This window comes from Canis aureus, chromosome 3 (genome assembly GCF_053574225.1).
Source record: "Canis aureus isolate CA01 chromosome 3, VMU_Caureus_v.1.0, whole genome shotgun sequence".
NCBI classification, from domain to species: domain Eukaryota; kingdom Metazoa; phylum Chordata; class Mammalia; order Carnivora; family Canidae; genus Canis; species Canis aureus.
Window position 1 is genome coordinate 25,794,002 of NC_135613.1, and position 27,162 is coordinate 25,821,163.

General features: G+C 43.4%; 1 protein-coding gene and 1 long non-coding RNA gene across 10 annotated transcripts in view; one reads left to right on the forward strand and one right to left on the reverse strand.

The window, feature by feature from the left end:
• LOC144310386 (uncharacterized) overlaps positions 1-27,162 on the forward strand; it is an 84,998-nt gene that overhangs the window by 5,865 nt on the left and 51,971 nt on the right. The window lies entirely within an intron of this gene.
• On the reverse strand, positions 13,529-27,036 carry LOC144310387 (uncharacterized). Its single transcript, XR_013376090.1, has 2 exons — positions 26,558-27,036; positions 13,529-14,070 (listed from the first exon to the last, which is right to left on the reverse strand). It is a non-coding gene; the product is annotated as an uncharacterized LOC144310387 (long non-coding RNA).

The following is a 27,162-nucleotide window of genomic DNA, read 5'->3' on the forward strand; positions in this document are numbered from 1 at the left end:
TACTCCCTTTCTCTTTCTTCAGCTCTGCAATACTTCCTCCCAATATAACATAATTTTGTAGAATCACAAAAATTAGAAATGAAATTTCTTTTTTTTTAATAATTTTTTTTTAATTTATTTATGATAGTCACAGAGAGAGAGAGAGAGAGGCAGAGACACAGGCAGAGGGAGAAGCAGGCTCCATGCACCAGGAGCCCGATGTGGGATTCGATCCCGGGTCTCCAGGATTGCACCCTGGGCGAAAAGCAGGCGCCAAACCGCTGCGCCACCCAGGGATCCCAAGAAATGAAATTTCTTTGGTCACATATTACTCTACTCCCAGGGTGATTTACAGGATGAATACAGTTTTTGTGCCTTTTATATTTGTGTTTTAAACTAAGTACTGGGAAAAAAATTTAAAAAATAAACTAAGTACTGGAGTCCTACCACGTCCCTTAGGGAAAGCTTTCCCATTGTAGCATAAATAACAGTGTCTCAGAGACGTTCATGATACTTAGCCCATATTTTCCTTGTTCTGTTGAGTGTCTTTCATTTGAGCATTCTATCAGCCCCTTTGGACTGCAAAATAATGTCAGCTGCCCTTGGGAACTACCAAGCATTAGAGCCCAAGACAAATTAGCTTAGAATTACCTGGCAGTAAGCAAAAATACTTTTTTTTTGTAAGTAGGCTCCACACCCAGCATGGAGCACCATGCGGGGCTTGAACTCACAACCGTTGAGATCAAGACCTAAACTAAGATCAAGAGTCAAATACTTAACCAACTGATCCACCCAGACGCCCCACAAAAAAATACTTTTTAATGCTAGTAACAGAAAAAGGAGAGACCATAAGACGTACTGGAACATAAAATAAAGGTATACTATGGGCAGACTTCGTTATATTTTAAGGGGGGGTAGGAGTTGTGTGGGGTTTTTATTTTATTTTTCTAGAACTTCAAGTCTTTTAGTATAGCTTTTATTCAAGTGCCAGAACATAGAGAATTCACTGGACCAAAACATATCTTCCTAATGATCTACAAAGCTAGATCTACTCTTAGGTGATCTTCTTTTGGATCTGCAACACTACCTCCATCTGTAAATGTATTCTGTTTTTCTGTTTTCTCTACCGCTATCAAAGACCAACCCCTTCACCCAGACTCTGGATTCCTCCCCCTCCCCCCTTCTTAAGGACTTCAGGATTTATTCCCTTTATTCTGTACCATCATTTTCTCCCTCCCTGCTGGACATATTATCTGCTCTAGGAAGGCGAACTTAAAAAAAAAAAAAAAACTTAGGGGCACCTTGGTGGCTCTACTCTTGGTTAGTAGGTAAGCGACCTACTATTGGTTTCAGCTCAGGTCATGATCTCGGGGTCATGCGATTGAGTAGCGCTTCAGGTTGCTGGAGCCTGCTTGGGATTTTCTCTCTCTCTCTTTCCCTTGGCTGTTCCCTACCACTCACATTCTCTCTCAAAAATAAATTAAAAAAAACAACCTACCTTGATTCTATATCTCCCTCGACCTATGCCTTCTTTCTTTGCCTCCTTGACAACAAAACATCTCAAAAGAGGTATCTTTTATTATTCCCACTCCCTCCCTTACTCCTATACCATTCTGAGAAAATTCTCTTGTCAGAGTCACCAATGACCTCCATTAAGCCAAGACCAGTTCCATTTCTGTGTCCAGTACTTATTGGCCTTCTCAGCAGCATCCAGCACAATTGAGCACTTTTGAAACACTTTCCCTGTATTGTCTTCCATATAACCACAAACTCTTATCATGACCTGTAAGACCCTATGGCATTTGCCCACCTCTGCTTCTCTTGCCTCATCTACCACATCTACCACCTGGGCTTCAATCCCACTGGCTTTTGCTCTTCAATAAGACAAGCTCTTTCTTTTCTAGAGGCCTTCGTACTTGACATCTCGTTTGCTTGAAAAACTCTTCCCTTGGCTTTTTTGGGTGGCTGGTTCCTCCTTATGCTTCAGGTCTTAGCTCAAGTGGCATCTCTTCATTCTTGCATTAATTAATTTAACAAATATTTATCGAGCATCTTGCATCTTAGGCCCTGTTCTAGGTGCTGAGCATACAACATGTGTGTTTGTGTGTGCCCTCCGAGAAGCAGACATGCAGATAGAATTAGATGCGTAAGAGATTTATTTGGGGAGTTGCATGTGAAGGATGGGGATAAAGGAGAACCTGAGGAGAGCTTTCAGACTGCATCCAGGTCAGCTACCATGGAAAGGGGAGGAGAGAGGAAGTAGCATTGACTACAAAGAGTCTCACTCTGCAGAGCAGTTCTGAGAAAGTTTTCCACCACCACCTATGGGTCTAACTTGCCCATTGGAAAAACCCCACCTCTTGCAGGAAGGAGTCTAAATTAGCATTGCACCCTGCAGGTCGGATCAGCCCAGGGGCAGGTGGCCTCTTACGAACACTGGTGAATCCAGAGGGCAGCAGCTGGAGTCCTAAATCCACCTCCCTCTCTCAGCAGGGAATCTGAGTATTCCTGCTGCCACAGCATGCTAGCTGAGAACACTTATCTTCTTCCTTAGGTTTCCACGGAAGACAGAATTTGAATGCCACTTCTAGCTGCACACTATCATCTCAACTCACTCTTCCCAGGACAGGAAGAGAGAAGTTAGCTACTTGTTGAATTTAGAGTAGGAACTGTGCATACTAGACTCAGTGCCACAGGGCTTTTCTTTGATACCCTACTACTTGTGTGTCTACAAGAAGTAGAAATTCTGGTCTTTCTCCAGGAAATAAGCAACCTGGGACAGTCTGTCCCTCTGGAGAAGCCTATGGTTGTCCAACTGTACCACCAACTCATTTAACATTAGTGTTTCTTATTTAGGGATAAAGTTTTACCTTATTTGATTAGTAATAATGATTTATTTTTATTTTTTTTAAGATTTTATTTATTTATTTATTCATGATAATCACAGAGAGAGAGAGAGAGAGAGAGAGAGGCAGAGACACAGGCAGAGGGAGAAGCAGGCTCCATGCAGGGAGCCCGACGTGGGATTCGATCCCGGGTCTCCAGGATCGCGCCCTGGGCCAAAGGCAGGCGCCAAACCGCTGCGCCACCCAGGGATCCCATGATTTATTTTTAATGTGGGGCTTAAACTCAACCACCCTAAGATCAACCTGAACTGAAGTCAAGCATCTGATGCTTAACCGACTGAGCCACCTGTGGTCCCTGATAAAGATGATTTTTAAAAATCTCTACTTCTCCATCTCCTAGGCCCTATTTCTCAATAGGTTGGAAATTGAGAAGCTCTACCCCCACCCTAGAAAATCCTATCACTACTCTAAACAATAGGCAAGGTCCAAATACTCATGGGGCTTACATTCTAATAAGTGAGTGTGCCCTCCTGACCTCTCCTAAGTCACCTTCCTTTCTCCATCATTCTTTTATTGGTTATTATTATTTAGTTCTTTCATTGCACTTAATCAAAATCTGAAATAATTTCATTTGCTTGTTTACTTATTTATAGCCTTCCCTTCTCCCCGCACTACCCCCCTCCAAGAGAATGTAAATCCTTTAAGGTCTGAGACCTGGACTGCCTTGTTTGCTGCTAAAATTCCAGTACCTAGAATAGTACATGACTCTTCAACAAGTATTTATTGAGCACCGACAAGGTACAGTGGTGTAACAGTGGCAAAACAAAAGGAAAAAATCCCTGCCCTTGTGGAGCTTACATCCTACAGTGGGGAGACAGACCATAAGTTAAATAAGTAAATAAATTGTACACTATATATATATTTTTCAATTATATAGTGTATTAAGGGATGTCTGGGTGGCTCAGCGGTTTGACGCCTGCCTTCGGCCCACAGTGTGACCCTGAAGACAGGATCGAGTCCCATATCAGGCTCCCTGCATGGAGCCTGCTTCTCCCTCTGCCTTTGTCTCTGCCTCTCTCTCTCTGTGTCTCTCATGAATAAATAAATAAAATCTTAAAAAAAAAAAGACGATAAGTGCTCTAGATTAAAACTAATCCAAAAAGGGGAATAATCCTGGAGATGGGTGTTTCCATTTTAAGTAGAGTGGTCAGAGAAGACCTGACTGAGCAAGTAACATTTGAAGAAGGACTTGAAGGGAGTAAAGAAGTGACCCAAGAGGGTATCAGAGGGAGAGCATTCAGAACAGAGGGAACAGAAGGTTCTGAGTCAGGAATAGGCCTGGAAGGAAGGACCAGTATGGCCAAAGTCAAATGAGTGTTAGAAAAGTAGAAGGTGATACCTATGGGTTTTGACTCTAAGGTGGGAGCTGCTAGAGAGTTCTGAACAGAAGAGTGACCTGATCCCTTATGTTTTGAAAGGATCACTCAGCTAGGTGGAAAATAGGAGGGGAACAAGAGGAGGAGCATGGAGACTAGTTAAGCAAAAGGCACAATGATCCAGTGGAGAGGAATGGTCTAGGTAGGAGATGCCGGGGCTCGAACCAAGGTGGCAGCAATGAAGGTAAGAAGAAGTGGTTGGATACTGGATATATGTTGAAGGAGGAGCCAACAGAATTTGGGAGTGGATTTGAGAATGAAAAAGAAGAGACAGAGGTCAAGGAGGACTGCAACTGTGAGTAGTAGGATGATGTTGCCATTCATTGAGATGGGGAGGACTATGGGTGGAGTAGAATTGAGGAGAAAATAATCGACTCGTTTTAGACAAACTAAATCTAGGATATATATAAGAATGTGAAGTAAGGATGTCAAGTAAATGTTAGATGTAATAGACCTGGAATTTGGGAGAAGGGTCTACACCAAAGGCATTAGTTGATCACCTTTGGTGCAGAGATGAAATTTAAAGTCATGAAATGGGGTGAAATCACCACAGGGGTGATTACAGCAAGAGAGGAGGTCTCTGAACTGAGCCCCGGGGCCCCCAACATTAAGAAGCAAGGAGTAGTTAACTCCTTGCAGTAAAGGAAACTGCCAAGGCCTTGCCTGGACTAGGAGGAAAACCAGGGGACTGTATCTGTTAAGTCCTGTGAGTAAAGTATTTAAAGAAAGAAGGAATGATCCAGTGTTTCAAATGCTGCTGATTGATCCCATGAGATGAAGACAGAGATTGTCCACTGAATTTAGCAACAAGCAGTTCTTTGGTGACCTTCAGAGCAGTTTCGGTAGAATGACAGGGCAGGAACCTGATTCAGAGTGTCCTTAAGAAAGAATGTGGGGATGCACAGGAGTCAGTGGCATTTCTCTACACTAACAATGAGACAGAAGAAGGAGAAATCAAGGAATCCATCCCATTTACAATTGCACCAAAAACCATAAGATAACTAGGAATAAACCTAACCAAAAAGGTAAAGGATCTGTACTCTGAAAACTGTAGAACACTTATGAAAGAAATTGAGGGGGCAGTCTGGATGGCTCAGCGGTTTAGCGCCACCTTCAGTCCAGGGTGTGATCCTGGAGACCCTGGATCAAGTCCCATGTCGGGCTCCCTGCATGGAGCCTGCTTCTCCCTCTGCCTGTGTCTCTGCCTGTCTCTCTGTGTGTCTCTCATGAGTAAATAAATAAAACCTTTAAAAAAGAAAAAAAGAGGGCAGCCTGGGTGGCTCAGCGGTTTAGCGCCGCCTTCAGCCCAGAATGTGATCCTGAAGACACCGGATCAAGTCCCGTATCAGGCTCCCCGCATGGAGCCTGCTTCTCCCTCTGCCTGTGTCTCTGCCTCTTTCTCTCTCTCATTAATAAATAAAAGTAAAATCTTAAAAAGATAATTAAAGAAAGAAAGAAATTGAGTAAGACACCAAGAAATGGGAAAACATTCCATGCTCCTGGATTGGAAGAACAAATATTGTTAAAATGTCTATGCTACCCAGAGCAATCTACACATTCAATGCAATCCCTGTCAAAATACCATCAACATTTTTCACAGAGCTGTAATCCAAAATTTGTATGGAACTAGAAAAGACATATAACCAAAGGAAAGTTTTTGAAAAAGAAAACCAAAGCTGGTGGCATCACAATTCTGGACTTGAAGCTATATTACAAAGTTGCAGTCATCAAGACGGTATGGTACTGGCACAAAAACAGACACAGATCAATGGAGCAGAACAGAGAACCCAGAAATGGACCCTCAACACCATAGTCAACCAATCTTCCACAAAACAGGAAAGAATAGCCAATGGGAAAAAGACAGTCTCTTCAACAAATGGTGTTGGGAAAATTGGACAGCCACATGTAAGAGAATGAAATTAGACCATTTTGTTACACCATACACAAAAATAAACTCAAAATGGATGGAAGATCTATATGTGAGACAGGAATCCATCAAAATCCAAGAGGAAAAGCTTGATTGAAAACTGTAAAAAAAAAAAAAAAAAAATTCCAAGAGGAGAACACAAGGCAGCCACCTCTGTGACCTTGGCCGCAGAACTTCTTGCTAGACACATCTCCGAAGGCCAGGGAAACAAAAGCAAAAATGAACTGTTGGGACTCCATCAAGATAAAAAGCTTTTTTTTAAAAAAAAATTATTTATTCATGAGAGACACACACACAAAGAGGCAGAGACATAGGCAGAGGGAGAAGCTGGCTACCTGCATGGAGCCCAATGTGGGACTTAATCCCAGAACTCTGGGATCATAACATGAGCCATAGGCAGATGCTCAACCTCTGAGCCACCCAAGCGTCCCAAGATAAAAAGCTTTTGTACAGCAAAGGAAACAGATAAAACCAAAAGACAACCAACAGAATGGAGAAAATATTCGTAAATGTCTTATCAGATAAAGGGTTAGTATCCAAGATCTGTATTTGTATAACTTGTCAAACTGAACACTCAAAAAACAAATAATCCAGTTAAGAAATGGGGAGAAGGCATGAACAGACATTTCTCCAAAGAAGACATACAAACGGCCAACAGAACATGAAAAGATGCTCAACATCAGGGAAATACATATAAAAAACCACAAGATAACCATCTCACCCCAGTCAGAATGGCTAAAATTAACAAGTCAGGGAGCAACAAATGTTGGTGAGGATGCAGAGAAAAGGGAACCCTCTTATGCTGCTGGTAGGAATGCAAGCTGGTGCAGCTACTCTAGAGAACAGTATGGAGGGCAGCCCAGGTGGCTCAGGGGTTTAGCACCGCCTTCAGCCCAGAGCGTAATCCTGGAGACCCGGGGTCGAGTCCCGTGTCAGGCTCCCTGCATGGAGCCTGCTTCTCCCTCTGCCTGTGTCTCTGTGCCTCTCTGTGTGTATGTGTCTCTCATGAATAAATAAATAAAATCTTAAAAAAAAAAAACAGTATGGAGATTCCTCAAAAAATTAAAAAATGGAGCCACCCTATGACCCAAAAACTTCACTACTAGGTATTTGCCCAAAGGATACAAATGTAGTGACCCAAAGAGGCACCTGTACCCCATTATTTATAGCAATGGCCAACTATGGAAAGAGCCCAGATGTCCATCAACAGACGAATGCATAAAGAAGGTGTATACACACGCACACACACACACACACACACTAGAATATTACTCAGCCATCAAAAAATGAAATCTTAACCATCTGCAATGATATGGATGGAACTAGAGGGTATTATGCTAAGCAAAATAAGTCAATCAGAGAGATGATTATCAGATCATTTGACTCGTGTGAAATTTAAGAAGCAAAACAGAGGATCATAGAGGGAGGGAAAAATAAAATAAGACTAAATCAGAGAACACCCAAGTGGCTCAGTGGTTGAGCATCTGCCTTCGGCTCAGGTTGTGATCCTGGGGTCCTGGGATGGAGCTCCCTGCAGTGACCCTGCTTCTCCTGCCTATGTCTCTGCCTCTCTCTCTGTGTCTTTCATGAATAAATAAATAAAATCTTTTTAAAAAAGACAATATCAGAGAGGGAGACAAACCATAAGATTTTTAACTATCAGAAACAAACTAACAAACGGTTGCTGGAGGGGAGGTGGGTGGGAAATGGGGTAACTGAGTGATGTGCATTAAGGAGGGCATGTGATGTAATGAACACTAGGTGTGATCTGCAACTGATGAATCACTGAACTCTACCTCTGAAACTAATAATACACTATATGTTCATTAATTGAATTTAAATAAAATGTTTAAAAGATAAAAAAAGAAGTGAGGCGGGTGCCTGGCTGGTTTAGTCAGTAGACATGTGACTTTTTTTTCTAAGGTTTCATTTATTTATTCATGAAAGACACAGAGAGAACATGTGACTCTTGATCGCAGGGTTGTGAGTTCAAGCCCCATGTTGGGCATACAGCCTACCTAAAAAATTGGTAATAATAATAATATAGCAAAGATAGACAACTCTCTTGAGAAGCTTTGGGCAAAAGAGAGGAGAAATGAAACATTAGCAAAAAGTGGGGTAAAAGTATTTTGGTTTGCTTTTTTTTTTAAAGATTTTATTTATTAATTTAAAAGAGAGAGACAACATGAGAAGCAGTAAGGGGCAGAGGGAAAAGGAGAAGCGACTCCAGGCTGAGCAGGGAGCCCCATGCAGGGCTTGATCCCAGAACCCTGGGATCCTGACCTGAGTCAAAGGCAGACACTTAACCTACTGAGCCACCCAGGCACCCCAACTATTTTGTTTTTAAAATTGAGAGAAGTAATATATCTTGTATGTTAATGAGAATTATTCATAGGGAAAAAGTGTGAAGATTTAAGAAAAAGAGAAAACAGGAACCCTGTTAGATTCTGTGCACTATTGGTATCTTTGAATTCTTTACCTCCTAAGAAGCACATCCTTATCTTATAAATTGGAAAAGACTATTTCTTCTTGAAAGGAAAATAATGGCAATTTTTTTTCTTACAAAAAGCCTTTAAGTACTAGATCTTGTTTGCTATTGACTTGATCTAGCAGTTTTCTAGATGTTTAACTTTCTTCGTGCACAAAATGCTGCAGCATGCCTGCCAAGGGCTGCCCCCTGCTTTATGAGTCCTTGGTAGCTTTATGTCCTTTCTGGCTGTCGTCAAAGGTAAAGCCTTGTGAATGACTTAACACCTCTAAAATTTAACTATCTTAATCTGTCTCTTCTAATTCTCACTTGGGTTAAGGATTCAGAATTCCTCTTGCTTGGAGTAGGAATTGATTTGCATGGGATTACATGGTCATGCCTAATATCTGGGGTTGTTGGATACACTCAGCAAATGTGGTTGCCAAAGCTGAGGGGAAGAATGCCGCTCAGTCTCTCATCTATTCTCATATCCAGTAGCCACTAACTGGGTAAAGCATTGTACAAAACACAAAGACAGACTGGTGAATCAAGATACCCCAGATATTACCTGACCTAGAAGATACTTGCAATCAGGAAGAGAGAGAAAATATATACAGAATCATAACACAGTAGAACATGTAAATGCCACAAAGGAAATTCAAGGAAAACACTAAAAGAGTCCAAAAGAAAAAGAGATTATTACTTCTGGTTTGGGGGTCAGCACTCTGACTCACTGAAGCAGGCAGGGATTCTGAAGGAAATCTACCCATCAGCCTTCCTTACAATCATCTCAACTTATATTAATATGTCCTCACACTTTAAAACATGTTTTATTTTTTATAATCGCCTGAGAAACAGGAATATTTTGATCCCACTTTCATTTTACAGCCAAATGGATTGATTCCACCTCTTTTTGATAACATTTTTCCCATTAATATTATATTTAAAATTTAATATTAGAAGAGTTTTGTTGAATTTTTAAAACCTAATGAGAAGTCGCATTGTTATAAAAAGATTGAATGCGTTTTTAATCAGGTGAACCACTCACCAACTCAATATCTTTATTTCCTTATTAAGTGAAAAGAAAAATGTTATCTGAAGGAAACTGTACCTCTTGCTATATTTCCATAAGTCACCTACCTTCCTTTTTTCACTTAAAAAAGACTGATGAATGTGTCAGCTAGCATAAGAAAGGGACGTGGTGGAAGGTCACCACCTCACATGGGAGTAAATCAATCACATCAGATTCCGGGGGCTTGGGGTTATCCCCTGAAATAGACCCCCTGAATAGAAAGGTACCTATTATCACAAACTAAAAAAATACGAATTGTGCCTCTTTCCCCCCCTTCTTTTCTCTTAATATTTCCAGTATCTTCAAATGTGACTTGACTGACATCACAGCAGACCCAAGAGAGGCAGGAAGAAGTTGTACAGTAAATTTAGAAAAATCACCCAAAAAGATAGAATTTGTTTTGTTTTAGAAGGATATAAGTTGGGATCCCTGGGTGGCGCAGCGGTTTGGCACCTGCCTTTGGCCGAGGACGTGATCCCAGAGACCCGGGATCAAATCCCACGTCGGGCTCCCGGTGCATGGAGCCTGCTTCTCCCTCTCTCTGCCTGTGTCTCTGCCTCTCTCTCTCTCTCTGTAACTATCATAAATAAATAAAAATTTAAAAAAAAGAAGGATATAAGTTTGCTGTGAGCAAAGGACAAAGAGAGCATATCTCCTCTGCCCCCAGCTTCCAGCATAGTGTGTGTGTGTGTGTGTGTGTGTGTGTGTGTATAAGAACTTGTAGAGGTGATAAACTGTTTAGAAGAAGGTAAGTCAACCATGTAAATTGTAAAGCATAAGGCACATTTCTATTTTTATGTAACCACATAAAAAGCACAAGTTTTGGAGTGCCTGAATGGCTCAGTTGGTTGTCCCAACTCTTGGTTTTTGGCTCAGGTCATGATCTCAGAGTTGTGAAATCGCACCCCACATCAGGCTCCATGCTCAGCACAGAGTCTGGTTAAGATTCTCTCCCTCTCCCTCTGCCTTCTCTCCCCACAAAAAAAAAAATCACATTTTTATCAGTGTTTTACACACATGCGCGCATGTGCATACACACACGCCTATATATTAAACATATATATTATATATTTAAAACATATATATTTTAAACATTTTATATATTAAACTTTTTTTAAAAAACTAAAAAGACTTAAAAATGAACCTATGTTATTTACTTTTTTACTATTTTATTTATTTATTCATGAGAGACACAGAGAGAGAGGGGGGGTAGAGACACAGGCAGAGGGAGAAGCAGGCTCCTTGCAGGGAGCCCGACGTGGGACTCGATCCCAGGTCTCCAGGATAAGGCCCTGGGCTGAAGGCGGCACTAAACCACTGAGCCAGCAGGGCTGCCCGAACCTATGTTTAAGATTTTTATTTATTTATTTATTTATGAGAGACACAGAGAGAAGCAGAGACATAGGCAGAGGGAGAAGCAGGCTCCATGCAAGGAACCCAGGGTGGGACTCAGTCCCAGAACCCCATAATCATGCCCTGAGCCAAAGGCAAACGCCCAACCACTGAGCCACCCAGGCGTCCCAACCCATTAGTGTATTTAGTACCTGTTTTCTTATATCTCTAGCTGATATTTTTTCCTTTTTTTTTTTTTTTTAAGATTTGATTTACTCTTCATGAGAGACACAGAGAGAGAAGCAAAGACATAGGCAGAGAAGCAGGCTCCCTACAGGGAGCCTGATACGTACTCAATCCCAGGACCCCAGGATCACAGCCTGAGCCAAAGGCAGAGGCTCAACCACTGAGCCATCCAGGTGTCCCTCATCCATGTTATTTTATTTAGCCTGCATAGTCCATTCATGTGTATTGCTGTAAAGTATTCCATTGTATGGATTGTACACCACAACTTATTCATCCACTTTATTCTTTTTACATTTTTTCAGTTTGTTAATCCTCTCGATGAAATGCTGTGCAGTCATTGCAGAATCGCTCCTGCTTGTTACAAGCAACAATGCCCTTTGCAGTGCCCCTGACTTTCTTCCCTCTGTTTCAGTATAAAAGTTTATTCTTTTCTTGGGATCGTTTTCTTCTCATACAGGCCATGTCTTACAACTCAAGATTGGGTTCATTTTATTGTTTTGCCTAATCCAAGAAATTGTAAAGTATGCTGAAGCCAGTTGTCCTGCACTTACCCAAGATGGGAGAATTACTGTAGCACAGTGGTAAATAACGTGGGCTCTAGAATCATGTTGATTTTAAGCAAATCTTAGGCAAATTAAGCTTCTCCAATCTTCAATTTTTTAATCTATGAAATGTGAATAATACTTACCTTACAGTGTCATTGTAAGGCATGTCCACAAGGACTCCTTAACAATGCAAGTAGCAAGTCCAATCAAACTGTTAGATACTAAAGGACTTTACTGACCCGCCTGACTTGAAGGAAAAGTGGGAAGCAGGGAAAGGGCACTAGCAGGAGAATGAGATTTCTTCCTAACATCAATAAATAGAAATCTTTCACTCTGAATGGGTCAACTGTGCTCCCATTACCCAACTCTGAACCAATCACTGGGATATGGGAAATGCCAACCACAATCAAACCAATCATGGCCCTCTCTTAGATCTAGGTGGCCAATCCCATTCTAAGTCTGTGGCTGGGCAAAATGGATGTCAGGGCAGCACCACAGCACTCATTGCTCTCGGGGCTGCCAACACCATAACCTGCCCTGCCATTCTCAATATTAAGATAAGCACTTTTCGAAGTGGTGAAATAAATCTATACCTCCTCATGAGAAAGAAAAAAAAATTATGACTAGTAATTCTTCTATTTGCAGAAAACATATTCGTAGCATAACTAGGACTGGGAATGTACCTGTTATTTTCATACTCAATCAAAAGCTGGTTTGTTGCAGCCCAGGTGGCTCAGCGGTTTAGCACTGCCTTCAGCCCAGGGCCTGATCCTGGGGACCCAGGATCGAGTCCCACGTTGGGCTCCCTGCATGGAGCCTGCTTCTCCCTCTGCCTGTGTGTCTGCCTCTGTGTGTGTGTGTGTGTGTGTGTGTGTGTGTGTGTGTTTGTCTCATGAATAAATAAATAAAATCTTAAAAAAAAAAAAGCTGGTTTGTTGTTACTGATTAGAAGACTATTTTGCAGGGGTGCAAAAGGAAAGAAAATTAGGGGAAATGATACCCTACAAAAGATCTCAGGGGAAATAAAGTAAGGACTCTTGCCCCGAGCAGAAACAAAGTGAATATAAAAAGTGTCTTTTACAAGTACATCCACTGAGTTCACTGTCTGAGACTCCAAAGAGGTTATAAAATAACAATAGTCAGCAAACAAGCTGGAAGGAACTTTCTGGAGTGATGGACATCTGGAATGTTGGGGTATGTGGGGATGGCTGCACAACTATATAAATTTACTAAAAATTATCAAAATGTACACTTAAAATGGGTGGATTTTATGGTGTGCAAATTATAACTCAATAAAGCTGTTAAAAATTTTAAAACGCAAAAGTCACATTCCAAGGAATTACATTTTTATTACACGCAAAATTGAAATGCTGTTTTTCCTCTTCCTACCCATCTTCTCTTCCTTTGTTTTGTTGTTGTTGTTGTTGTTGTTGTTGTTGTTGTTTTGGTTTTTTGTTTTTCCCTTAAGTGCATTCAGAAGGGATAGATAACGGAGGTGCCTGCTAGAAGACATTCCTTTGCTAAAGATGAGCCTGTGCAGCTAGTTGTCTGACGGGCCAACATCTGGTAGTGATTTCGTAGAAAGATCTTTGATCAGTGCTCCTTGGAGCCAAAACATGAGAGATCTAGACAGTCTGTGAGCCTTCTTTGTGAACAGCAGAAGCACTGAGCTTGTACATTTCTGAACCAGGGCTGTTTTGGGGAATGGGCTTTTTTTTTTTTTTAACTTCAGCCTTATTGAGGTATAATGGACCTATATAATAGTGGCCTTAATCATGTTATTGATTTATCCTACGTGGTTGGCAGATCAAAACCAGAATCTGGGGGTGCCTGGGTGGTTCAGTCAGTTAAGTGGCCCCCTCTTGGTTTCAGCCCAGGTGGTGAGATCGAGCCCCATGTCAGGCTCTGCGCTCAACAGGGAGTCTGCCTGTGGATGTTCTCTCTTCCTCTGCCCGTCCCCCCAACTTGTGCACTCGGCTCACTGTCTCTCTCCCAAAGAAATTAAATAAATCTTAAACAAACAAACCAGAATCTCCACATCTTTATCTGAAGTCATGCCCTTGCCTGGGAGATGATGGGGTGAAGCTGCCACGTGAAGCCTTGACAAAGATAACTCGACGGTATCCAAAGATGGGGAGTTGTGTTTGCAGCTTCCTTGTCAAGTTTTTTCCTCACCTTGCTTCTACAGTCAGAATCAACACCTCTGAATTTGGCAGTGACCTGGAATAAGGGGATGAGAATGTTATGTGTATGGAGCTTTGGAATTTGCAAAGCATAACTCGCTAGAAATGTTAAATGTCCTTGGGCTCCTAACAACCAACATGCACAAGCATGTAGTAGACACAGAGTGTATTGAAGGAATGAAGAAATGAATAATTGAAAAGTTTTCTCAGGGCACCTGGCTGGCTCAGTCAGTGGAGCACGCAACTCTTGATCTCAGGGTGGTGAATTCAAGCCCCATGATGGGCCCAAAGCCTACATAAAAGAGAAAGAAATAAAAGTGCTCTGTATAGAAATGGTTTCCTGGTGCTCTGGCGGCCCAGATAGCAGAAGTAAGAGGAAAAACATATATAAGGATAACATTTTTTGAAGGTGCAGGGTTGACCTAAGATGAAATGATTCATTATGTGGAACACACTATGTATATTCAGCATAGGATTATAAACCCATACTCGAGCCAGGTTACCTGATTTCAAATTGACTTCCCCATTTTACTAAGTGACCTTGAACAAGTTACTTAATGTAAAACAATTTGTGTCTCTTTTTGGGTTCCCGGGCCCAATTCTGATGTGGGAGAGGTATTCCCACACACACAGCCCAAGCAATTCTCAGACACCCTGCTGGTGTCAGAATTCAAATCCATCCTGACACCGTTCACCAGAGATAGCATCAGATTCCATAGGTTAAGGGCTCAGCCCTTCAAGACCTCACTCCTGCCCTGCACCCTGGCCCCAACACTTCAAATGCCAATTGGAAGCCCCAGGGGCTATTACCTGTGCCTCTGACCCATCCAACCAGCTACAGATAGGACATTCCAGTGACACCCCCTTCCCCTCCCCAGGGTCCTTTAACCAGAGCAGCTCATAGAACTCAGGGAAACATTTAGGTTTACCAATGTATTAAAGGATATTGTAAAGGATACTAATCAACAGCCCATGAAGACATGCACAAGGTGAGGTCTGGGGAAAGGGCACGGAGCTTCCGTGCCCCCTCCATGAGCACCATTCTTCCTACTCTCCTTGTGTTCACCAACCCAGGAGCTCTCCAAATCGGGTCCTTTCAGGGTTTTGTGGAGGCTTTATTGCAGTCAGGATTGACGGATTCAACCTCCGGTCTCTGTCCCCTCCCCAGAGGTTCTGGAGTGGGACTGAAATTTCCAACCCTCCTATCACATAGTTGGTCAGCCTGCTAACCAGCCCCACACCTTGGGTGAGGTCCAAACATCCCCTTTATTAATGCAGCAAAACACACATTTATCACATTCAACACTTAGGAAATTCCAAGAGTTTGGGGAGCTATGAGCTAGAACTGTGAATGAAGACTGGATATATATAAGCAACCCGTTTTGGTCATCTGAACAACCAGATATATCCTTACACATCGCAACCCAGGGTCTGAATTGCCCATCTATAAAATGGGAGTAAAAATAGTAGGTATTTCATTTATTGTGAAAATTAAATGAGTTGATCTCTATAAAGTACTTTGAAAATTGCTTGACCCATAGTAAGCATTATAGAAGTGTTTTATTACTATTGCCTATTTTTTCAACTTTCCTTTAAGTGAATAGCACTTTTCAGCCTTTCTTTGTGCACCATACCCTTCCCCACTTAAACCTATACTTCACCACCAAAGGTATGTGTACTTAGCTGAGATGCTCCCTTTGGAGTGTGAGTTATGCCTGAATCTTACCCAATCTTACAGATTCCTAGTGTATACAGTGGAAAAATCTGATAATCTACATCAAAGGATATTAATACCGACCACCATTCTGAGGATATTAAACCAATCCAGAAGATGTTTAGTATAGAGGTTAAAGCCTACAATTCTACTCTCAGCTCTGTCATTAACCCCCTCTGTGACCCCCCCAAGTAAATCACTTACCCTTTTTGTAACTGTGCCCTTATCTGTGAAACAGGAAAAACATTTGCTGTAAATACTTCACAGGGTTTTGAGTCTCTTCCCATTGGCAGAACACGAACGCTTAGTGTTTCTACTTACTTATGAAATATTTTAGATAAACAAAAAGGTGAGGTGCAAAGAATAATGTAACAACACCCAAGTACCTACCAGTCTGACAAACAAAGCATGACACACAGAGTGGAAATCCTGGTTTGAAAGATTTTGTTTGGTCATATTTGAGGTCATATTCCCCACCATGTTCCTGTATTGAGAACAAATCTGTATTTTTATCATGGTCATTACCCTTATCAATAACTGGGTAATATAAACTAAGGCAAAGAGGCCAGGAAAAATGAGAATCAGTTCCTGCCTATTTTTCACAATTCATATTCAATAATGCTTGGGAATTCCCAGGGGCTTCTCTGTAACTGCACTGTATTTAATTTTTAGGACATGTTCTGTGCAAGTAAAAGCATACCTATAGGGGTATGTGGGGGGCTCAGTCAGTTGAGCAACTGACTCTTGGTTTCAGCTCAGGTCATGATCTCAGGGTCGTGAGATCAAGCCCCCCATCAGGTTCTGCACTCAGCATGGAATCTGAGAGATTCTCTCTCCCTCTCCCTCCCGTTCTACCCCTCCCCTCACTCTCTCACTCTCTCTCTAAAATAAATAAATAAAATCTTTAAAAAAGGAAAGAAAAGAAAAGCACACCTCAAACTGGCTTCAATAGTAAGTGGAGCTTATTCACTTACAGAACTACAAAGTCCAGAAGTGGATTTTCAGGTCAGGTTCATTCTGGAGGCTGAACAGTGGACCCAAGTTTCTTCTTGGCTCTCTCTCTCTGCTTTCTGCCATATCTGCTGTTTTTCCTGGCTAGCTTCCTTCAGGATGTTCAAATGGCCCCCAGGATGGGGCATATTGCCTTATCTAAGCCCTGCGAGGAAGAGATCATTTTCCCCATCATTCCCAGCTAGAATCCTAAAATCCACTCAGATTAGATCACCTTAGACCACATGCCACAACAAGTAGCAGGATCTGACTTAGTCTTGGTCACGTCATGTATTTCACGTCTGAAGCTTGGGTAGAATTAACTTCAGCAGAACCAAATAGATTTCCCACCGAAAGGAAGCCCCATTATCCACCTCACTAGTTTTTTTAGACAGCTTTTTCTGAGAAATAAAGTGGCTAAATAAACAGTACTAGTAAGATGCTATTTTTTTTAAAAGATTTTCATTGGGACACCTGGGTGGCTCAGCAGTTGAGCATCTGCCTTCAGCTCAGGCCATGATCCTGGAGTCCTAGGATCAAGTCCCACATTGGGCTCCCTGCAGACAGTCTGCTTCCTCCCTCTGCTTCTCTCTCTGTGTCTCATGAATGAAAAAATATGTTTAAAAAATATGTTTTTATTTATTTATTTGATAGAGTGAGAGAGGACAAGCTGGGGGAGGAGTAGAGACAGGTTCAGGAGTAGAGACAGACAGTAGAAGCAGGTTCCCTAATGAGCAGGGAGACCAATGCAGGACTCGATCCCAGGACTCTGGGATCATGACCAGCACCAAAGGCAGATGCTTAACTGACTTAGCCACCCAGGCACGCCAGTAAGATGCTATTTTAGTATCAGTACAGGGATGGACCTGAATTTTTTTTAAGATTTTATTTATTTATTCATGAGAGACACAGACTGAGAGAAAGGCAGAGACACAGGCAGAGGGAGAAGCAGGCTCCATGCAGGGAGCCTGATGTGGGTCTCGATCCTGGGACTCTAGGATCATGCCCTGAGCTGAAGGCAGATGCTCAACTGCTGAGCCACCCAGGTGTCCCTGGATTTTGTAGCACTGAAGGATGAGAAATTAGGAGGAGGGGTCTCCTTTTAGAAAATAAATACAAAATTAGTTGTAAGTATGAATATTTGGAATGAAAAAAAATTTAAAAACTCAGAAATTTAACTGCCTCTTTAATAATGTTTTCTGCAGCTCTGCGTCTCCATATGACAATTTTATAAGATAATTTGTAGGTTCAAAAATTAATCTTTCTGGGGCGCCTGGGTGGCTCAGTGGTTGAGCATCTGCCTTTGGCTCAGGGCATGGTCCCAGGGTCCTGTGATCGAGTCCCACATCAAGCTCCTGGTGAGGAGCCTGCTTCTCTCTCTGCCTGTGTCTCTGTCTCTCTCTGTGTGTCTGTGTCTCTCATGAATAAATAAATAAATCTTTTAAAAAATTAATCTTTCTGCTAGCATGGTTGATCGAAATTTACTTGTTATTGATAGTTTCTGGAAAGTATCTTTTAGCTTCAAAACTCACTATTGGGGATCCCTGGGTGGCGCAGCGGTTTGGCGCCTGCCTTTGGCCCAGGGCGTGATCCTGGAGACTCGGGATCGAATCCCACATCGGGCTCCCGGTGCTTGGAGCCTGCTTCTCCCTCTGCCTGTGTCTCTGCCTCTCTCTCTCTCTCCGTGTGACTATCATGAATAAATAAATTAAAAAAAAAAAAAAACTCACTATTGGTGGGGTGCCTGACTGGCTCATTCAGTAGGGTGCGTGACTCTTGATCTCAAGGTTATAAATTCAATCCCCATGTTGGGTGTAGAGATTACTTAAAAATTTTTTAAAAACTCATTATTCGTAAGTATATGTATTTTTAGAACTGTTTTTAAATTTGTGGATATTTCTATGAAGCTTCAGAGATGAGCTGCAAGATTTCAGGGCATTTCAAGTTTTTTTCTTATTCTGTGCTTAGTGGTAACTCTGAATTGATGACACGCATTAGCAAGTTCAGTTTTGTTGTCGTCGTGATTTGTTATGTTTCATATCAACTCACTGGCATATTTTATGCAAATTAACAAAAATTTAAATCTTTTCATTCACTTTTTGCCATTAATTGGATTATTAAACAATTCCAGTCTTATTCACTACAGATATTCAACATGAATTGTCATAATGAATTACTGCTTTTGGTATGACTTAAAAAAATTTTTTTTGGTTATAATTCACTTCTTTTATTTATTTATTTTTAAGAGTTTAATTATTCATGAGAGACACAGAGCGAGAGCAAGAGAGAGACAGAGACACAGGCAGAGGGAGAAGCAGGCTTCATGCAAGGAGCCTGACGTGGGACTCAATCCTGGGTCTCCAGGATCAGGCCCTGGGCTGAAGGCGGTGCTAAACCACCCAGGCTGCCCCATAATTCTTTTTTTTTTTTCATTATTTATTTATTTATTTATTTATAATAGTCACAGAGAGAGGCAGAGACACAGGCAGAGGGAGAAGCAGGCTCCATGCACCGGGAGCCCAATGTGGGATTCGATCCCGGGTCTCCAGGATCATGCCCTGGGCCAAAGGCAGGCGCTAAATCGCTGTGCCACCCAGGGATCCCCTGCCCCATAATTCACTTCTTAATGTTAGAATAATTTCTTTTGAATTCATCATTTATTTTTCATGGCTTTTGTTTCATATTCTCTAAACCTAGTGAGCCTCTTTGAATGTTTGCTGAATTGAATTCAGTCTAAGAAGTTGTGACAAAATGTTTCTAATAGTTAACTATAATAAAACACCATAAAAGTAGCCTCTTGCATTTTAAGATGAGAAAGAGATTCTTCACATATTACATTTTCTCACTTGTTTTACTGGACGGTTCTGATGCAGGCTGGCTAGGTCTTAGAACCCAGAGGGGGCGCCAGCAGGACCAGCCAAGAAGGTCCCTGGCCTCACACAGGGTAGAAATCAAACAAGAGCCAAGAGGAAGTGAGAGCATAGTTTATTAAAATGTAGAGAGAGTGTAGATATGGACAGAGCATCTGGGAGACCAGAAAGGAAAAAAAAGAGATTCTTTCTTTGCTTGGGGTCCAGGGTTTTTATTGAGGACTGTGGTCTGGTGACGTGTCTTCTCAGGCATCCAGGAAAAAAGACTAGTTTTAGGTATTCTCCATAAGTCATTTAAGCCCTGGAGCCAGGGGTCTTGGTGAGTCAGTGGTCTGGAAAAGTTCATGACAACGCTGCCCAGTCTCTTCTTGGATGTTATCTATTGTGCTGGAAGACTCTAAAGAAATTGTTAAATCCTAGGTCTTTATAAGGAGGACATACATTATCTGTGCTATAAGGCATGTGTAAAGCGGGAGTCTATGTCCTAGCAAGGATAGAAGCAGGAAAAGGAGTGAAAAAAGCAGTTTTTCATAGGGTCCCTATAGCTTTCCGGTCTCTGTTCCAAAACGTCTTTCCAAACTGAGACTAAAGCAGTGGGATATAAAAATATATATTTAGTCTTTGTCTCTGGTTCCTGGTGCAGCATTCCTAAAACCCTTGGAATTTCCTGAATGATAGGAGTGTCTATCATCATTCCTAAGGGGCCCCTTTTGAGCACATCTAAGTTTATGCTAAAGAAGTGACTTGTTGTGGGTGGGAAGTGGGGAGGGGGTGGGGGGGGTGCCCCTGGGTGGCTCAGTTGAAGTGTCTGCCTTCAGCTCAGGTCATAATCTTGGATCCTGGGATCCAGCCCCTGCTCCCTGCTCAGCAGTGAGCCTGCTCCTCCTTCTCCCTCTGCCTGCCACTCACCCTGCTTGTGCTCTCTCTCTGTGTCAAATAAATAAATACAATCTTAAAAAAAAAAAAAAAAAGGTGTCTTAGGTTGGGTCCCAGAAATAGCCTCCCTGAAGACCAAACACTTTACTGGAAGCTGGGAACCCTCTGTTCCATCCACCAATCTCCAGAAGAAGGTGGGGGAAATGGAGTTGGAGCTAGGTAAAAACTCTTGAAAGGGGGATCCCTGGGTGGCTCAGTGGTTTGGCGCCTGCCTTCGGCCCAGGGCATGATACTGGAGACCAGGGATTGAGTCCCACATCAGGCTTCCTGCATGGAGCCTGCTTCTCCTCTGTGTCTCTGCCTCTCTTTCTCTCTCTCTCTCATGAATAAATAAATAAAATCTAAAAAAAAAAAAAAAAACTCGAACAATGAGATTCAGGGGAGCTTTCAGATTGGTGAACACATGAAAGTACTCGGAGGATAATACAGCTGGAGAGGACATGGAAACTGCATGCCTGCCCGTACCCCCAGTACCCAGCCCTAAGCATCTCTTCCATTTGACTATTTTTGAGTTGTCTCGTTTATAACAAACCAGTGGTAGTAAGTAGAGTGCTCGCCTGAGGTCTGTGAGTCATTCTAGCACATGATCCAACCTGAGGCAACTGTCATGGGAACCTCCAAATCTGTAGTCCACTGGGCAAAGTATAGGCAGCCTCGCACCCCATTTGCAGTTGGCATGTGCAGTAGAAGCAGTCTTGTAGGACTGTGCCCTTCAACCTGTAGGGTCTGATGCTCACTCCGGGTAGATTATGTCAGAATTGAGTTGAACAATTGTACACTCAGTGAGTGTCAGAGAATTAGAGAATTGGTTTGTTGGTATGGGAAAAAAACTCCATATATTTTGTTGTCAGAGGCAATAAAAAACAAAAAGGCTGCTGTCTACAAGCCAGGAAGCAGGCTCTCACCAGGCACCGAAATCTGCCACCTTGATCTTGGACTTCCCAACCTCCCAAACTGTGAGAAATAAATGTCTATTTTAAATCCTCCCAGTCTAGGGTATTTTGTTATAGTAGTCCAAGCTAAGAGAGAAATTGGTCCTGGGGTGCCTGGGTGGCTCAGTTGCTTGGGTGTCTGCCTTTGGCTTGGGTCATGATCCGGGGATCCTCGGATCAAGTCCCAAGTCAGGGTCCTTGCTCAGCAGAGAGCCTGCTTCTCTCTCTGCCCCTTGCTTGTGCTCTCTCTCGCTCTCTCTCAAATAAAATCTTTAAAAGAGAGAAATCGGTCCTAATTGGTGGGGTACTATTGCAACAAATACCTACAAAAGCAGAAAAGGCTTTGAACTGTGTAATGGGAAGACTCTGGAAGAGTTTTGAGGTGCCCTCTAGAAGAAGCCCAGACTGCCACCGTGGGACCACTCACAGAGATTCCGGTGAGAGCTCAGGAAGGAGAGAGGCATGCTGGAAAGAAACCCTCCACCTTCTCATGGGCAAAATGTTGGTAGAAATATGAGTGGCCAAGGTCATTCTGATGACGTCTCAGACAGAAATGAGGAACATGTTTTTGGACAATGGGGGAAAATGCCATCCTTATTATAAAGTGGCAAGGAGGCATGCCTGGGTGGCTCAGCGGTTGAGCGGTCTGCCTTTGGCTCAGGATGTGATCCTGGAGTTCTGGGATCGAGTCCCACATCAGGCTCCTGCATGGAGCCTGCTTCTCCCTTTGCCTGTGTCTCTGCCTCTCTCCGTGTCTCATGAATAAATTAAAATATATATATATATATATATATATATATATATATATATATATATATATATATATAAAGTGACAAGGACTTGGCTGAACTGTGTGCCTGTTCTAGTGTTCTGCCGAAGGGAACATTGAGTAATGGAAATGTTGGATGTCTGGCTGTGGAGATTGCTAAGTGAAGTGTCAAAGGGGCAGCTTGGTTCCTCCTGACTACTCAGAGTAAAACGAGAGAGGAGAGAGAGGAATTGAAGAAGAATTGCTAGGTAAGAAGGAAAGAGAACTTGAAGATTTGGAATAGTCTGTCCATATTGAGAAAAACATGAAAATGTGTAATAAAAAGAAAACATCAAGGAAGTGGCTGACTGACCATTTGATAAGATTAGTGTGGGTGTGAACCATGGACCTAATCAATCATCTCAACAGAGGTCAGGAATAGAGAGGGAATTATACCTGCAAAGACACTGCCCTTTGGAGCTACAGGGGCCAGAGGAAGCAGGAGCACACGAAGGAAGAGATTCTGAGACCCTACAGGACCAGGGGTCATACTGCTATGGGCCGTGAGCAAGAATGGGGTGCCTGGCTGGCTCAATCTGTAGAACATGACTCTTGATCTTGGAGTCATGAGTTCAAGTCCCATGTTGAGCATAGAGCTTACTTAAAAAGAAAAAAGAAGAAGAATGACCCTGGAGGTTATTCAGATATCATCAGAGCTCCCTTTTTGGGTGTGGGGTGTGGGCAGTTGCCTCAGTTCTAACAGCCCAGAGCCTCAGGGCATGGGGCCACTAGCAGAGCCTTGGGGTTGGAGGGTTGGTATCCAACCACAGAGGATTATTCTTGAGCCTTAATATCTCTTGAAATTTGCCTTGCTAAGTTTTAGACTTGCTTGGGGCTCAGTGCCCCTTCTTTCTGATTTCTCCCTTTGGGAATAGAAGTGTCTATCCTATGCCTGTCCACCACTATGGGTTTCAGAAACCCATAACTTATCTGATTGTACAGGTTCATAGCTGGAGAGGAATTTTGCCTCCGCACAAAGCATACCACGAATCTCACCTGTATCTGATTAAGGTGATGGTTACAGGAGACTTTGGACTTCAGACTTTGCAGTTGATGCTAGAAAGAGTTAAGGGATCCCTGGGTGGCGCAGTGGTTTAGCGCCTGCCTTTGGCCCAGGGCGTGATCCTGGAGACCTGGGATTGAGTCCCACGTCGGGCTCCCGGTGCATGGAGCCTGCTTCTCCCTCTGCCTATGTCTCTGCCTCTCTCTCTCTCTCTCTATGTGTGTGTGACTATCATAAATGAATAAAAATTAAAAAAAAAAAAGAGTTAAGAATGTGGGGGCTTTTGAGACAAAATGAATGTATTTTGCATGTGATAAGAACACGGATTGGGGGAGGGGCCAGGAGTAGAATGCTTTGAGTGGAACATTGTTGTGGCATTGGTCTGTTGTTCAAGCCACCTGCTCTATGGTGTTTTGTCCATAGCAGCCTGAGCTACTAAAACATCCAAACAGTGGAATATTTGTCAGCCATAAAAAGGAATGGAGTACTGATACGCGACGCTACAAAATGGATAAGCCTTGAAAACATAGTGTCAAATTAAAGATACCAAACACAAAAGGCCGTGATTTTCATATCAAATGATTCCATATGATTTTTTCCATATGATTTTTTCCACATGATGTTTCTATATGAAACATCCAGAATAGGCCATTCAGATTAATGCTTGCCAGAGATGTGGGAAGGGCTGACTGCTAACGGGTAAGGAGTTTCCATTTGAGGTAACGAGAAAGTTCTAGAACTGGATGGTGGTAATTGTACAACATTGTGAATGTACTTAATGCCACTGAACTGTACACTTTAAAAGAGAATGGTAAATTTTATATTATGTGTATTTTACCATAATTTCTTTTAAAGGCACCCATTAGGATGGCTATTATCCAAAAAGAGAAAACAAGTGTTAGGGAGGATGTGGAGAAATTGGAGAACCTTGGTACAGTGTGAGAGAGAATGTAAAATGGGGCAGCTGCTGTGGAACACAGTTTGGCAGGTCCTCAAAAAGTTAAACATAGAATTACCATATGACCTAGAAATTCCACTTCTGAGTTTATACCCCAAAGAATTAAAAGCTGGGATTCTAACGGATATTTGTACACCCATGTTCACAGCAGTGTTATTCACCATCACCAAAATGTGGAAACAACCCAAGCATCCATAGGAGGATGAATGGATACTCAAAATGGGCTACATCCAGACAATCCAATGGAATATTATTCCACCTTTAAAAGGGAGTTCTGACACATGCTGTAGCATGGATGAATCTCAGAAATGAAAGCTATAGGAAATAAGCCAGCCCCAAAGGACAAATATTATTCCACTGATATGAGTAGTCAGAGTCATAGAACTAGAAAGCAGAGTTGTGGTTGCCAGGAGCTGCGGAAGGAGGGTTTGGGGCGTTAATGTTTAATGGGGACAGAGTTTCAATTTGGGAGGATGGAAAATTCTGCAGATGGATGGTGGTGAGGGCGGCATAGCAATGTGAGTGTCTTTAATGCAAATGCACTGCGCTCTGGAGGCCTGGGTGGCCCAGCGGTTGAGCTCTGCCTTCCCCACAGGGCTCCATCCAGGTCCCCCACCCGGCTCCCTGCTTCTCCCTCTGCCTGTGTCTCTGCCTCTCTCCCTATGTCTCTCATGAATAAATGAATAAAATATTTTAATGCCCTGCACTCTTAAAAACTGTTAAAAATGATAAAATGTAATGTTATGTAAAGAAAACATCCTAAATCTAAACACTGAAAAAATTAAAGAAGAGCGAGGGCCTCCCACCCCGCACCCCGCACCCGCACCCCGCACCCCCCGCCTGCGCAGCGGCCCGCGGCGCGGAGGCGCAGGTGCCTGCGGGCCAGGAGGGGGCGCTCCCCGCCAGGCGCCGGACCCCGGAGCAGCCTCAGCGGCGGGAGGAGCCCGCAGCTCCCCCCGCAGCTCCCCCTGCAGCTCCCCCAGGCGGCGCCCAGGGCGCCCGGCAGCAAGGCCCGGGACCGACGGCGGGAGCCCCGCGGCCCCCACGCCCCGCAGGCGCTCCACTGGGCCGGAGCCGCGGGGCCACCAAAGCCCTGCCCCGACTCGCCGTGGAGGGGGCGCGGCGCCTGGGGCCGGGCGGGTGCCCGGGCGGGGGAGGGGGCTACGGGGGGAGGGGCAGGAGGGAGGAGGGAAGGGCGGGCGTCCGGGAGGGACCGGGGATCCGTCTGAGGCCGAGCTAAGGCCCCAGGACGCTGGGTGCGCATCCTTTCCTTGGAGAGCGGGAAGGCGGACGGTCTCAGGTTGCCTTTTTCCCTTCGATTTCTAGCACTTCAAACTTTCCTAAGAAATGCCTGAAGAAACAGATCTCCGCAGTCCTATTGAAAGTAAACAATCGTACGCTGTGATGTGTGCTGCTTAAGTGAGGAAGTGTTGTTGTTGTTGTCGTTTTAAGATGTTATTTATTTATTCACGAAAGACACACAGAGACGCCGAGACGCACGAGAAGCAGGCTCCCCGCAAGGAGCCCAATGCGGGGCTCCATCCTGATCCGGAATCCAGAGATTACACCCTGAGCCAAAGGCGGACGCTCAGGAACTGATTTTGAAAGAAACATTTTGGGGACGCCTGGGTGGCTCAGTGGTTGGGTGTCTGCCTTTGGCTCAGGGCGTGATCCTGGAGACCCGGGATCGAGTCCCACGTCGGGCTCCCGGTGCATGGAGCCTGCTTCTCCCTCTGTCTGTGTCTCTGCCTCCCTCTCTCTCTCTCTTTCTGTGTCTCTCATGAATAAATAAATAAAATCGTCAAAAAAAAAAAAAAAAAAGAGTCTCATGCTATTCCAGTTGAGCCAATCAGGGGCCCCTAAGATAGGTCTTTTTATGTTTGCTTTCTTTATTTTATTTTATTTTATTTTATTTTTTATAAGATTTTATTTATTTATTAGAGACACAAGGCACAAGGCTCGATCACACAACCCTGAGATTGCAACCTGAGCTGAAATCAAGAGTCAGACTCTTAACCCAATGCACCATCCAGGCACCCCTGATTCGCTCTATTTTTAACTTATATTTATTATCTATCTCCCATGGGAATGGAAGGTCCATGAGGGGAGAAATTTTTCATTTTGTTCACTGCTAAATTCCAGGCATTCGCACATTTACTCATGTTTAGATAAATTAATAAATGCTGAGAAAATGTTGCCTCCCGCAAGGGCCTATTGTTTCGAATTGCCTCCAAGCAATGACATCATATCAGGGAGGAGATTTCCAAAAAAGGGAGGCTGCACAGCCCACAGCCCCAGATTCAGATTACTTACCGCATGATTCCCCAGTCGGCTGTCAATCTGCAACCTCAGCTAATCCATTTACCGCCTGATTCTAGCCCCAGTCGGTTTCATGGTCTTTCTGTTTGGTGGGTTCACAATATCTAATGGGATCCACAACAGCCTTCTGACTTTCTCTGGCTCTAAAGCCATGGCTTCTGGGATCCCCGGGTGGCTCAGTGGTTTAGTGCCTGCCTTTGGCCCAGGGTGTGATCCTGAAGTCCTGGGATCAAGTCCCACATCAGGCTCCAAAACATGGAACCTGTTTCTCCCTTTGCCTGTGTCTCTGCCTCTCTCACGAATAAATAAAATCTTAAAAAGTCATGGCTTCTGAGATCACACTAACAAGTTGGTTTCCGTTAGCTGAAACAAGAGTTGTATCTGATACTCAGACTTTAATCTGTCATTGCCTGCAGCCTGTGAGCGCCAGAAGGGCACAGAGCCTTCCTCACTGCTCTCCGCGGGAGGAGGAGCCACTTACAGCCCCACCCCCACCCCTCCACCCCCGAGGGCCTAGCACATCAGGAGCACTCCTGACTTTCCTGCTGACTCCGTGATCCCGCAGTCCCCCCGTCTGAACTGGTCACCCCCTCACAAGC